We start from the raw sequence: 13615 nt of genomic DNA on the forward strand, positions 1-13615 counted from the left end.
CAAACATTTTTTGAACCCCTTGTGTGCATGTAATGAACAATGCACTAAAGGACATGGGGAAATTTGACTAGATCAAACAGGAGTATTTGATGCAAGAGGTGTGTGATGTTTATTTACAATCAACACACATCATATGAGCTATTCCATACCTACTCGAAGAGAGAGCTTCTGAAACCTATTGAGACCAAATATGCCCCATACTTTATTCTCTCAAAAAGGATGATTGAGTTGCAAAGGCCCTAGCAACTAATGATCATGACATGGGAATGGAATTGATGGACTGAGTTCATTTAAATGCAAGGGAAGACAACAAAAGAAGTGGTGAAGAGAAGCACTTGCTAGGTTGTTGTTCAAATACATCGTCTCCATCATATCTCCAAATTTCACAATAATCTGATCTAAGGACTCTAATGCTCCAGGCCTCAAGGGCGTATGAGTGCATTGAAAGCATTCTAGTCTAAATGAAGGCCATTGGACAAAAGAATGACCCCGCCTTTGTAGTTCTCCAATGAACAAATTCAGCTTATCATTCAAGAGAGGTGGAGAAATTGAACACTCCCTTGCACATGGTTGCCTATGCATTGAGCCCAAAATGACATATGCAAAAGCTTGACAAAGTTGTTCTTATAGTAAATACTAAGATGGAGAGAGGCTTCATGAAAGCAATTCAAAAGTTGTACAATGCCAAAGAAGTCACCATTGTCCATCATGAGTGGCCCAAGATTGCCACAATCAAGTGCTCTATAAAAGATGCAAAGTTGGATGAAGAGACTATTAGGATGATCCAATACTATCATCGAATATGCAAGGGCCTCATTCACTAACAATCAAACTCACCATTCACCTCTTGCCTCAAGCATCTAGTTCTTCTATTGCTGAGAGAAACTCATCTATATAAAGCCTCATCCACTCTATTAGAGGGAACAAGCTCACCTCTAGGAGAGCAAACATGCTTGTGGTTGTACATAGTGCCTTGTGTCTCATGCACTACAATACACTAATGCACAAGGAGAGTCCAGTAAAGCACAATGAGATGTCGAACTAGAGAAGCCAATTCGAATTGATGAGGATCAAGCTACACATGCAAGGTTGGTTGGGAAGATTCAGCTAAATGACTTCAATAGCTCCAAGCCTCCAACAATGAGGAGTTGGCCATAGCATTTGAGGAAGATCAAGCCATGGAGGCATTGGCCCATTGTACTTGAATGTAATCATAATCTTGAATATAATAATATATTAATCATAGATTAAAAATCACAAAAAAAAATTGCTGACTCACAAGTACTTGCAAGATAATTACATGGGTGACTCGCTTGTGATTTTACTCCCCAACAATTTTTTCTCTAGTTAACTCACAAAAAATCACAAATCCAAGCTAAAAATTTGCCCACCAATGCATAAATACATTCCACAACCAAGAAAGCATCACAATACTTTATTTTTTCACAATGTCTCCTTCCACCTCACACTACATTATATTAAAAATATTTGATACATTTGGAGTTGATTACGCAATGGTATGATTTGACAACTAACAAGTTTTTTGACAACATTTGCAAGATACATAACATTGTAACTTAACAATATCCCTGATTTTTTTTTGGTTTGTTTTCCCTCTCATTATGGAGTTTTATCGTTAATTTTTTATTTTCTCTGATATTTAGCAGCTAGCTATCTGCTAGGATTTACATTTTATAATTGTTAATTTTATTTATTTGTTCCATTATGCCAGGGTATCAAACTCAATTTCTTTTTCTTTTTAAGATATGGCATCTATGAACTAGGACTTTATTTTGAAGCATGGAACCGTGGAGGAAGAAATAGGAGAAGTAGTGTGTCATTATTGTCAAGGAAAGATCAAAGGTATCATTTGCCTCAAATATCACCGTGCATGGATCCCTAGAAGAGATGTTCCACTTTGTCTTAAGTAGAGACTGACACTGTTTGAGAAGTTATAGCTCTCATTTCTTCATATGAGAAGCGGCAGAAAATGTAGCAGCCACCAGCCAACATGATTTGTATTGAATCTTGATGCAATTCTAGCCATTGCGATCATACTGTTCGAAATTTATGATATATGACTATTGAACACTTGAACTTGACACTAATTAGTAATATCTGATACTTATAAATTTATGAAATATGCAGTATCATGAAATTATGAATGGTCAAAGGCATGTAACTATGTATTGAACTTTTTTGATATAAAATTATGAATGAATGAAAAACTACTAAGTAAGTTTGTACTTGTTAGTTATCACTTATGAGTTCTCTACAATCAATTTTAAGATTTATCATGATTTATTGTGCATGTTTTGTAAGATTATTGTGTAGTGTTTTTTTCTCTTCAAAAATACTGCTAGAGTTTTAGAAAGTTTTTACCAAGTTTTGGCAACATTTTGCCAAGTCGAGTCAAATTTGGGTCTGCCGAGTTCGTCTGAGTCATGAGTTTTTAAACTATAATATCGATATTTGGAATTTTCAATGCATTGTTTCATGTTGGTTCAACTGACACATTGTGTTTAGTAGTTTACAATTTAACTTTACATAAAACAGTAAAGACCAAAATAACCTGCATTGTCTAGAAAATTTTCTTTTATAACTAAATTTTCAAGTACTATATTGTATTTGAACAATTGTCCCCAGATTTGTGTTCATGGTTTCCTGTTTCCAAAACCCATGCCCACATCCCCCATTTCAAAACTCCATGGAACATTCCCTTAAAGTATAAAAATGAGCCAAAAAAGGAATATCTGAACCACTTCTTGAATGACTCAGTAAATCCAAACTCAAAACATGGCACAGCAAATGTGGCAGGTCATGATTACTCAAGATAAATTGCGATTATTTATAGTGTTATGCCATTATGCTCCTAACTAAATGTTGATATTTTATAAATGCCATTTACATTCTCAATCTTTTTAATTTGAATTTTTTCTATAAATTATATGATTTGTGTGCTTGAAACAAACTAAATAATAATTCCAAGTATTTAAAACTTTCAAGTATTGAATAGGCACAGTTATATGGTTAAGATTTTGTGAAGAATCAACATTAGTATTTTAAAAATTACAATCGGAAGCTGATCAATTGAAAAATTTGAACATAGACAACATATGTCCTATGAAAAACAGAAAAAGCTACTGAATAACCTCTTGAACTAACATATGTCCATGGATTTGGCAGCTGATGATTGTGGAGATATTCTGTTTGACCCTGTTTTTTAAACCACCAAAGTTTAGTAACACACAAATTCTGACAAATAAATTTTCCAAAATTAGCATAATTTCACTTTCAGAAAACTCCTTTTCTACCCAGGCTTTCATATCCCAACCTTTGTGATTACGCAAACATGCACATTACTGCCACTTCCTAAATCGTTGAAGATTCTAGAACGGATAACTTCACAAACCAACAATATTTCCTCCTCTCTCTGCAGAACAGCTCAACAGAAATGGATTATTATGCTTTACATCAATACACTTGTATATTTGAAAATAAAAACATCATCTAAACCCAAGTTCCATTAGCATTTGGACTATTTCTAATGTAATTGACAAATAACCGATTTCATTTCTAATGACTCCTATCCCTAAGACAAGAAAACTATATCCCTTATTGATATGAAAATCCTAGGCTATGTATGTATGTGCTCGGGAGGAAAATATGAATGCAAGAATTTGTCAACCAATACCTTTGAATCAGAATCTGTTCCTCCTAGAACTATACAAATTTGGGGTTTTGAATTACATTCAAGTCTCAAAATAATTTTTGAAGGAGCCATATTTGGTAGATATCATTACGTCTTGTGCCGAATGAGCAACAACATATCCCACAATGAAAATTTCCCAAGGGCATGGAAAATAAGTTGCTGGTTAAGAGATCCAAGGGTGGCTATGATATTGGGGGTATCAAGACTCTCTGGCGGGCAGTGCTACAGGTACTGTACTTATGCAGTATTTTTCCTTAGATGGCCACTTCACTAGAGTCTATGGCCACCACTTTGTGTTACTTAATCACTTCAGGCATAAAGTTAGGATTTCTTTTCCTTTCTACTTGCTTTCTTCCTTGAACGCTAGCATTAGGGGTCACAAAAAAAATCTTAACAATCCGGTGCTGCATGAAGGTCTCTTACTTCTTATCTTTGAACATTGTAAATCTCTTCCTTCATTGTCCAAACCCAAGGTCGGAAGCCCCCTGCCTCTTCCAAAGAGGCGGAGGATTTTGGGGAAGAGGAGTCTGATAGCCCTTACTCAGAGGGGGAGGATTGGCAAACGAAGGAGGATTTTGATCCTGTTTCCTTAGCTAGGGAGGGTAATGTGCCCAAAACTAAACATGTCAAATAGAAGTTGCCCTCCCCTGTTTTCAAGGATAAAGAAGTCACCGATCTGTCTATTCACAGCCTTTCTGTTGATTCTTTACTTGCTACCGATCAGGAAGGGAGATCCAATTTTCCTAGGGATTTGAATGTTGATTCTCGTCTTCTCCATTTAGACCAGGAAAGCCCCAATGATTTGCTGGGTATTGCTAGTAATGCAACGGTTGATAGCTGCAGAATGTATAAATGGATGTTCCATGAGATTAAGGATATCAACCTTAAGTTACGTGCTATCATCGGCAAACTGGATGATAGGAAGGAGGTGCCATGAGATGAAGATGAAGGTAAAAATCTAGTTGCATTCTTATAAAAGGCTGTTAAAGATGTGGAAACCATGAAGAATGATTATGAGGGGCGAGTTTGGGATCTTGAAATCAAAACTGAAAAACATTAATGACAGCCTCATTTCCCTGGTTACCATTAGCCACAAAGTTGTGAAAAACAGTGCTGACAGCATGAACACCATGATGGATAGACTAGAAAAAACCCATCTGAGCAGAAGCCAAGTGGTTGATTTGGAGGTTGGGGACAAAGGTAAACTGCTACAGAAGGAGGACAAGGGGTCATGCAAGCACACAAGGGCCAATTTGAAACGTGCTGCGGATCAGTCCACTCAGGAAATTTAGGAGTTTAAGAAGATTGCCTTGAGTATGTCTCAGTTGGAAGCTGAAGCTGCAGAAGCACTGAAGAAGCTTAAATAGTTCTTTTGATCTCTCCTATTGTTTTTTGCTGTCTTTTGTTCTTGTTTGGTATTTTGCTGATGGTAGGCTACCTGTTTTCTGGTTTTATGCTTTTGGCAGCATGATGTAAATTGGGTTTCGGGTCCCTTTAAAACCTGTTTGATCCTTAATTAAAAACAACATATCCCACAATACAATTACAAACTTAAAAATATAGAATGCCACATTACTTGTTAAAACATAAATTTGATTTTTTAAAATCATAAACAGACCCAATATTCTAGACTGAAAGGGAGAACATGAGAGACCCCACTGCCATCCTCCCTTCCACCCAATCCTCCCCGGTATTAGTCTCCAAAAGAGTCTAATGCATTAAACTACAATGTAATCAAGGGCAACCAAATGGGTGATGATCTATCATAAACCATAATGGAAACCAAATTTAATTCAAAATAGCATTCTGTTGTCTTGATACTGAGATTGATAAGCTGAAAATAGAAGGGCACATGATTTTACAAGCAGATCTATAGAGAGAGAAATTGTAAGACCTCACAGGTTAACACTCAGGTATACTCTAAAATTTAAGAAACCAATATGTTTTTGTTAAACGCAAGCAAAATTTTACCAACAACTATAAAGTAGTTCTTTTCAAGTTGGAACTGTAAAGAAGGATCTAATCAATTCTTAGAATTTGACATGATTGCCGATCACCCCTCAGAACTATGGTGCTTAAAAAAGGAATAATGTTGAATATAACTACAATTGCTCCTAGCCTCGTTATTGGTTGATAAAAATGGTAGTTTAAGCAAGTGGATACAAGGAGGGAAATATTAATCTATTTTATAAGGTTGCATTTCATTTCAAAAATTAGTACTTTATTCATTTCACCTTCTAATAAATGGATCCCTCCTCAAATCAACACCTAATAAGAGGGAAGAATTTGCCAACCTTGGCACTAAAACCAGGCTCCAGAGAAGCCAGATAGAAGGTGACCATGATAGAAAGTGCTGCACATGAGAAAAGGTGAAAGATAACAGAGAATATGGTGGACCTTTAGAGTTTCAGGCCATGAAAGAATGTTTTACCTAAGAATCCTATGATAAATGGTTGAACTTGAAGGACTATTATTCTAAAATTATAAAATTTATCTTTTACTTTCAGGTTTTTATCATAAGTAACAAGCACAATTATCCTTCAAGCGATAGTGTGGTTATGAATACCAGACTGGTAAAATGAATTTCGTTTTGGGTCTGACCCACTAGGAATTACTTGGTGCTACAGGTTCTTCTATGTATAAATTCATTCTTGATACCCTCTTGCTACTGTAAGCAGTTGTACTTTTGTGAACCATTGCCCTACTTGAATCATTTGTGGACATGGCTGCATTCTCCAGCAAAATGATATGTTATAATATCGCTATGTTTTCAGCACCGTAGGTGCAAGTGTTGAAACATCCTCAATCTAGTATGCAAAGATCCTCCAATAAAATGCATTCCAACACAGAGAGACTTCCAGCATATACATACATCTGTGAGTGTATTTAAGCTATGTTATTGGGTCATGTTTTGGGTACCATCATTATACCAAATACAATGGGTCTGGGTACAAGCACAGATCTCACGTAGGTTCACTCATGGCACAGTCCTGCTGTCCCAGGTACCCAGTGGTTAGTCTAGGTACCTAGAATCATAGCATACAAACTCACCAAGTACTCCCAAAAGAAACTAGTTGTCCCTGTTGGCCAAATTTGGTGAGTCACAGTCTCCAAACCCTGTCAGCACTTGCTAAAACTCAGTGAGTCCATGCAAAAAACTTTCTGAATGCAAAACAGATAACCATACACAGCAAAAAAGTGCCAAAAATGCAGAATAAACACTGAAAACGCATTATTTTCTCGCATTTGAGTATTCTAGTGAAAATGCAAATTTTTTATCCTTTTTAAAAATTATGAAAATGGCACATGCCATATGGTGTGTGGTTTCAAAGGTCTTCATTTGGGCTTGGTGGCTGGAGCTGGCCCCAGACCCTGCAAGGTGCACTGCCCTTGGACCCACAAGGGGCACTGCCCCTTGATCCTGCTAGGTGCATTGCCACCAAACCCCCACTATACTCATTTGATACATTTTATAGCCTTTTTTGCATAATTTTTACATTTTTTGCAAAAAAAAAAAGTATTTTTTAATTTGCTAAGTTCTTGCTGAGTTGAAAATTTTTAGTCTTCCAAGCTTGAGTCAAATCTGAGTTTGCAAAATATGCCCGGAACAGCAAGGTCATGCCCTGGGCAAATCTAGGCTAGACCTACCACATTTTTTTTTAGATGCCATGTTTCTTTTGCAATGCTATTTTGATGAATGCACGCGTTAATTGAGAGAACAAGGTTGTTCTCCTAGTGAACCTATGAGAATCCACGACTTTTAGACAAAGATATTACACTTCCTTTGCATTGCTATTTACCTCCGATATTCTCTTTTTGTATTCATGAACTTGCAATTATATCAATGCTTGCAAAGAAACCACCACCTCCAACATTTGATTGGATAAAAACTAGCCACGACTTTGAAAAAAACTATGAGATCACTATTTTATGCTCTCTTTACCTACCCAGGAAATATCTTTATTGTCCTCATACCCTTCTATCTTGACCCCACATTCTTTTTAAGTCCATCCAATGACCATTTATAGGAATCATCATACTCAAGTTGATTTTTACTTTGTAATGGATACATTGAGTCAATTCATGGTTGAGTTGATGCATATTCACTGGACTACTGCAAATCATGTGCTTTGATACTTGAAGTGCACACTTCATTATGAGTTGTGTTTTGTCAAAGATAGAGAGTTGATGTCACATGGTTTTTTTGAATCAGACTAGGCAGGTGATTCTAGTGCAAGGAAGAGGACCTCACATTTTTGTTTTAACTTGGGATTAGGTATGATATCCCGATTCAGCAAGAAGCAAGTAGCAATGGCATTGAGTTCAGCAGAGGCAAGCTGCATGACAGCCTCTTGCCTGCTAGTTGTGAGCCAAGAGTTGTGTATAGTGACAATCAAAGTACTATTGAGTTCTCTAAGAGTCCAATGTTTCACAATTGTTCTAAGCATATAGACATTTAGTACCATTTACTCAATGACAAAGTTCAGAAGGGAGAAGTTGTACTTGAGCATGTTCCCTTGGATTCACAGGTTGTAGATATTTTGATGAAGCCCTTGGCTAAGGGGATGTTTGAGATGTTGTGAGAGAGACTTGGATTGGTGGAGAACAATTTCCTTGAAACTAGGAATCGATATAGTTTTTACCTTGAGTTACTCAGCTAGTGTTCTCATGGTGATGTCACAATAGTGATAGCAGCAGCTACAGACCTATGCAAAACAGAGAGATCGGCATACAGAGGATGTAGTTGTATAGGAGAACAAGGCCCAGCTATGTAGGGAGTCTTCTTTGAGATAAGTACATAGTTAACTATTTGAGACTTGAGTGATTTGTGGATGTAAGTTAGTTTCAACTACTTTGATTAGGTGTTACAAGTTGTTAGACTAGGTTGATTGTGTAATGTCTCCTTTTGGGATATACTTGATTTTTCCCCAAAAATAACAATTCCAACAATACAACTTATTTACAAAGAGTATTCTATAAATAAATTACATAATTGCAATTAAACTTAGAGAAGATTGTAATTAATTCACATCAAGTAAATAATCCCCTATTGAAAACACAATATCCTAAATGCATTTGGATCCATTTAATAGCTTATTTTCAACAGCCAACCATATTAGGAATTCGATGTGAAAGTATGATAGGGTGCCGGGAGATTGTCCTCCTCAATCAAGCCCAAGGGCACAAAATGTGCCTCCGAGTCATTCAGCCCCTTGGCCCACAGGCATGGCACATCCAGCTTGGGGTTGGCATACTTGATGAGGGAACCGGTACTGCTGCATCTCCTATCACACATTTCACATTGATTCCAGATATGACAGCTTGTTGGAAATCAAATAAATAATTACTAATATTTCTTGATGAATTGGTAATTTAGTTTAATAAATAAATTAAAGCTACTTAACAGATTTATAGACAATACAATTTAACCATATTGCATACCAATCACCTTTCAAAATATCATAGATGACTGCACTTTTTCTGAATTAAACTCAGAATCAGAATTCTTATTCCAAATCCACTTGATCCTTTCCTTGCAAACTGTGGTGTGCTATTACGTATCCCTTAGTGGGGTAAGAATTTTTCTCTTGTGAACCACAATTATTTTTGTTTTGTCTTTAAGTCTTTCTGCAAGGTTTTGCACTATTTTTGCATTTATTGCTTTGTATGACCTTTGTAAAATCAAAGACACTTTCCATGTCCTGTCTGTCAATTTCTAATTTCGATCTAGCCTTGTTAAATTTCTTTTCTTCTACCCTTAACATATATGGTATAAGTTGACAGTATTATGACTTCTACAAAGTCATATTTTGGAATTTGTTCATGATTTAGATTCATTATATTCTGTCGGTTTCTATTTTCAGTCCGGATTTGTCCAGCTTGTTAAGATGCAATAGATATTGTGATCATATTGATTCTTGTGAATACTCTAGTGATTAAATTCTTTTGAAAAATATGATTCCAGTTTGAAATATTGACTCTTTAAACTTAACATAAATTTTTTGAGTATGTTTCAAGGTTTTATGTCTTTCTGCATATGGTAAGAGGATTAATGTTATTGATATAAACTACCTTAGAATCTTGATGAATGGTTATAACAATTACACTTTGAAAGGATTCATGGGTATTTGGGAGCATATAGAGCCTAGATCAATTTGGCATTTTCATGATGTTAAGTAATCATAAACGCATATGGAGTAAACATGCTGAAAACACATCAGGCATGAAGCAAACACATAAATACACATATGATACGAAGCCTACACATAAATACATGTAAATTGTAAAACACAAAGCATGCACATAAATACACATAAGACATGAAGCATGCACGTAAATACATGTAAGACAGAAAGCATATTGTAAAACACAAAGCATGCACATAAATACACATAAGACATGAAGCATGCACGTAAATACATGTAAGACAGAAAGCATGCACATAAATACATGTAAGACATGAAGCATGCACATAAATATACGTAAGACACAAAGCATGCACATAAATATACATAAGACACGAAGCATACATGCAAAAGGCGAACACATATAGAAGTGCATTGCTGGCCTACTTTATTATTTTTAATTTTTTTACTGCTGACTAATTAATCCTAATTGAATGGCAGTTAAAGTAGGTTTGTCCCTTCAGGCAGGCAGGATTAAAGCTCTGATACCAATTGTAATGTACCCCTTTGGGATATACCTGATTTTTGCCCACAAGTAACAATTCCTACAATACAACTTATTTGCAAAGAGTATTCTATAAATAGATGACCAATTCATCAAGAAATATTAGTAATTATTTATTTGATTTCCAACTAGCGATCATATCTGGAATCAATGTGAAACGTGTGATAGAAAGATGCAGCAATACCAGCTCCCTCATCAAGTATGCCAACCCCAAGTTGGATGTGCCATGCCTGTGCGCCAAGGGGCCGAATGACTTAGAGGCTCATTCCATGCCCTTGGGCTTGATTGAGGAGGACAGTCTCCTGATGCCTTATCATGCTTTCCCATCGAATTCCTAATATGGTTGGCTGTTGGAAATAATCTATGAGATGGATCCAAATGCATTTAGGATATTGTGTTTTCAATAGGGGATTATTTACTTGATGTTAATTAATTACAATCTTCTCTAAGTTTAATTGAAGTTATGTAATTTATTTAAAGAATACTCTTTGTAAATAAGTTGTATTGTTGGAATTGTTATTTTTGGGAAAAAATCAGGTATATCCCCAAAGGGGACATTGCAGATTGATTAGTCAGACTAGTTGATTGTTTAGTCAAACTAAGTGTCAATCCAATGAGTTATAAGCTTAACTTGGAGCTTTACTGGAAATCTCATGTAGCTTCTCCTAACTAAATTTATAGTACACTTGACTATTAGATGGGTGCTTTTTCTAATTTTAATCATGATGCATATAGAGTCTCTTTTCTAAAATTTCATTCCAATGAAGTATTTCTTTTCAGTTTTAAGAGAAGATAGATATAGTATTGAGAGTTCAGATCTGTGAACATTCAGAGTTCATATTTTCGGCAATATGTGTTTGTAGATTAGCATGCTCAAATCTGATTTCATTGGAATTTTTTCTTTTTAAGCTATTTGCAATTAGGACAAGATTTTGTGTGTAGAATCTGCTTACCATAGTCTGAAAACTAACAAGAGATAAGATACTATCAGAATAGATGAAGAACACAGTTTGTGCTTCAATGTGGAGAATGCATGTGAGTGATATTTTGTCCACTGAAAAGAGACATCGGTCTCCATCAATTGATGCAAACACAAAGCAATATCTAAATGACCAAAGATAAGATTGCAGTAGATGTTCACACAGCTAAGAAAGTTTTGCAACCATGTGATTGTAGGAGGTGGCCATTTGAAAAGAAATTTCACCATTGCAGGATCTACCTGAATGCCATGATCATTTATGAAAAATCCGCAACAGGCAATGGATATTTGACCAAAAGAACATTTGGGCAGGATTGCATACATTTGTTTTTTGAACTATGCCTAGAACATGTTCCAAGTGTTGCAGATGTGCATTCTAAGTGTTAGAGAAAATAAGAAATTTATCTAAATGGATTATTACAAACTCATCATAATAATAAATACAACATTAATTAGTCATATAAAAGTGGCTAGTGTATTTGTGAGGCCAAAAGACCCATCTTGGTCTTGAAAGTTGTCTTCCATATGCTCTCAACTTGAACTCAATCTGATGATATCTACTCAATTAATTAATTTGAGAGAACTAGTTGACTCAGAATTGAAATAGTATGTCATCAATTCTTGACATGGATAGTAAAACTTATTGTGATTTTGTTTTATGTCTGGAAAGCAATGCATAGACATCAAATTCCATCTTTCTTAAGGAAATGAGAAATTGGACATGCGAGATGAATTAGGTTGCAAGAAACCTTTATCTAACAAGTGTAAAATTTGCCATTTAATTTGATCACTCTGTAGCATAAACTATTGATACAACAGCACACTAGAAAGAGGAACAGCTGGAAGAAGATTAATTGTTATATAAGGAGGTAGTGTCTTATGTTCTTGATGTAGTTAAATTAAATTGTGGGCTGATAAATACTAATGCAGTTTCTGGTGTTTGATTCACTACTATACATGCTTGCTTGCAATTTGGTAGTAGATTTGTTATTCTTGTTGTTTTTGTGCACCTGATTAGATAAATGTTGTTATCATTACGTATGTACAAGAGTTGTAGGCATCATAGCATACTTGCCTATCATAATGATAGGGCTTACCAAGCAAAAGACCACAACAATCCATAGAGGTCAAATCACAAGTGACCCTGTCCACAAGCTTAGGACCAAAAGCAAAAGGTATGCTGCATGTGAGTGTAATCTTTGAGGATAAACCACCATCCTGGATGAGGGTCTATGGGCAAATGTAATTTGTCAATTATAGATCTCACAAATAAATGCTTCTCCCAGCCATTCTCGATGTTACAATTGACTGAAAAGTCATATGTGAGATATGCCCTAGTAACAAACAAATTGTTATGATCTGCTTGAGTTGTTTGATAATAATGCATCAAGGCCACCTTGTTAAGGCAACCGTTCAACTCAAGAATAGGTGTTATCATCATTTGAAGTCTCCATGGAAACACAGTTAGCTCCTCATTAGAAAACTGTGCAATCAATGCCTTCTTTACCTGAAAACGTTCAAACTTATCATGCTTCCTTTTTTAACAATAATTACAAAATTTGCCGAATTTGCAATCATGAGAAGAAAAATGATGAGCATGAAAAGAAGTTAAAGAAATCGATTATCCTATTGATGAAGACGAATGAGACTGTGAAGGTATTGATTTGGAGTTGTTAGAAGATGTTAAAGTATGGGACACTTTGAACTATGCAGCAATCTTTCCATTGGCTAGTTGAGCTTGATTAAAATCAGCATCTAAAGTCTCAATATGTGTGCTTGTAGACTGCTCTTCAATTTGAGAATGAGAGGTGCACCTTTTTCTTGCATATTGAACATTATCCTTAAACGGTTGAACTGATAAATGTATTCTTGGACTAATATTTGAGTTAAATAATAATGTAGTACACTAATAACTATTTCAATATCATAATTAAAGTAATATTATTAAATTAGATTTGTATTCTTCATTTCTAATCACAAAAAAAATTTCAAATTGTATCATTCATGAATTTGATCTGAATTTTTGCCAATAGTGACATGTTGTGATGGTTAAGTTGTTGTGTTGTTGTTCTTGCCATCAAAGTTCAAACCCCACCGGTTCATAGCTCCAGATTAAAAGCGTTTACCCCTTAAATAAAAAATAAAAAATAAAAAAATTCATCTGAATTTTTTCCTTGCCAAACTCGAAAATGAACACAAATCCAATTATACACACGCATGCATTTACCTATCCA

At 35.4% G+C, this 13615-nt stretch overlaps 1 pseudogene; it reads right to left on the reverse strand.

The window, feature by feature from the left end:
- Window positions 1–3069: 3069 nt before the first annotated feature.
- Window positions 3070–13615, reverse strand: part of LOC131036697 (proteasome subunit beta type-7-B-like) — a 37126-nt pseudogene continuing 26580 nt past the window's right edge.

This window comes from Cryptomeria japonica, chromosome 10 (assembly GCF_030272615.1).
Source record: "Cryptomeria japonica chromosome 10, Sugi_1.0, whole genome shotgun sequence".
Lineage (NCBI taxonomy): Eukaryota > Viridiplantae > Streptophyta > Pinopsida > Cupressales > Cupressaceae > Cryptomeria > Cryptomeria japonica.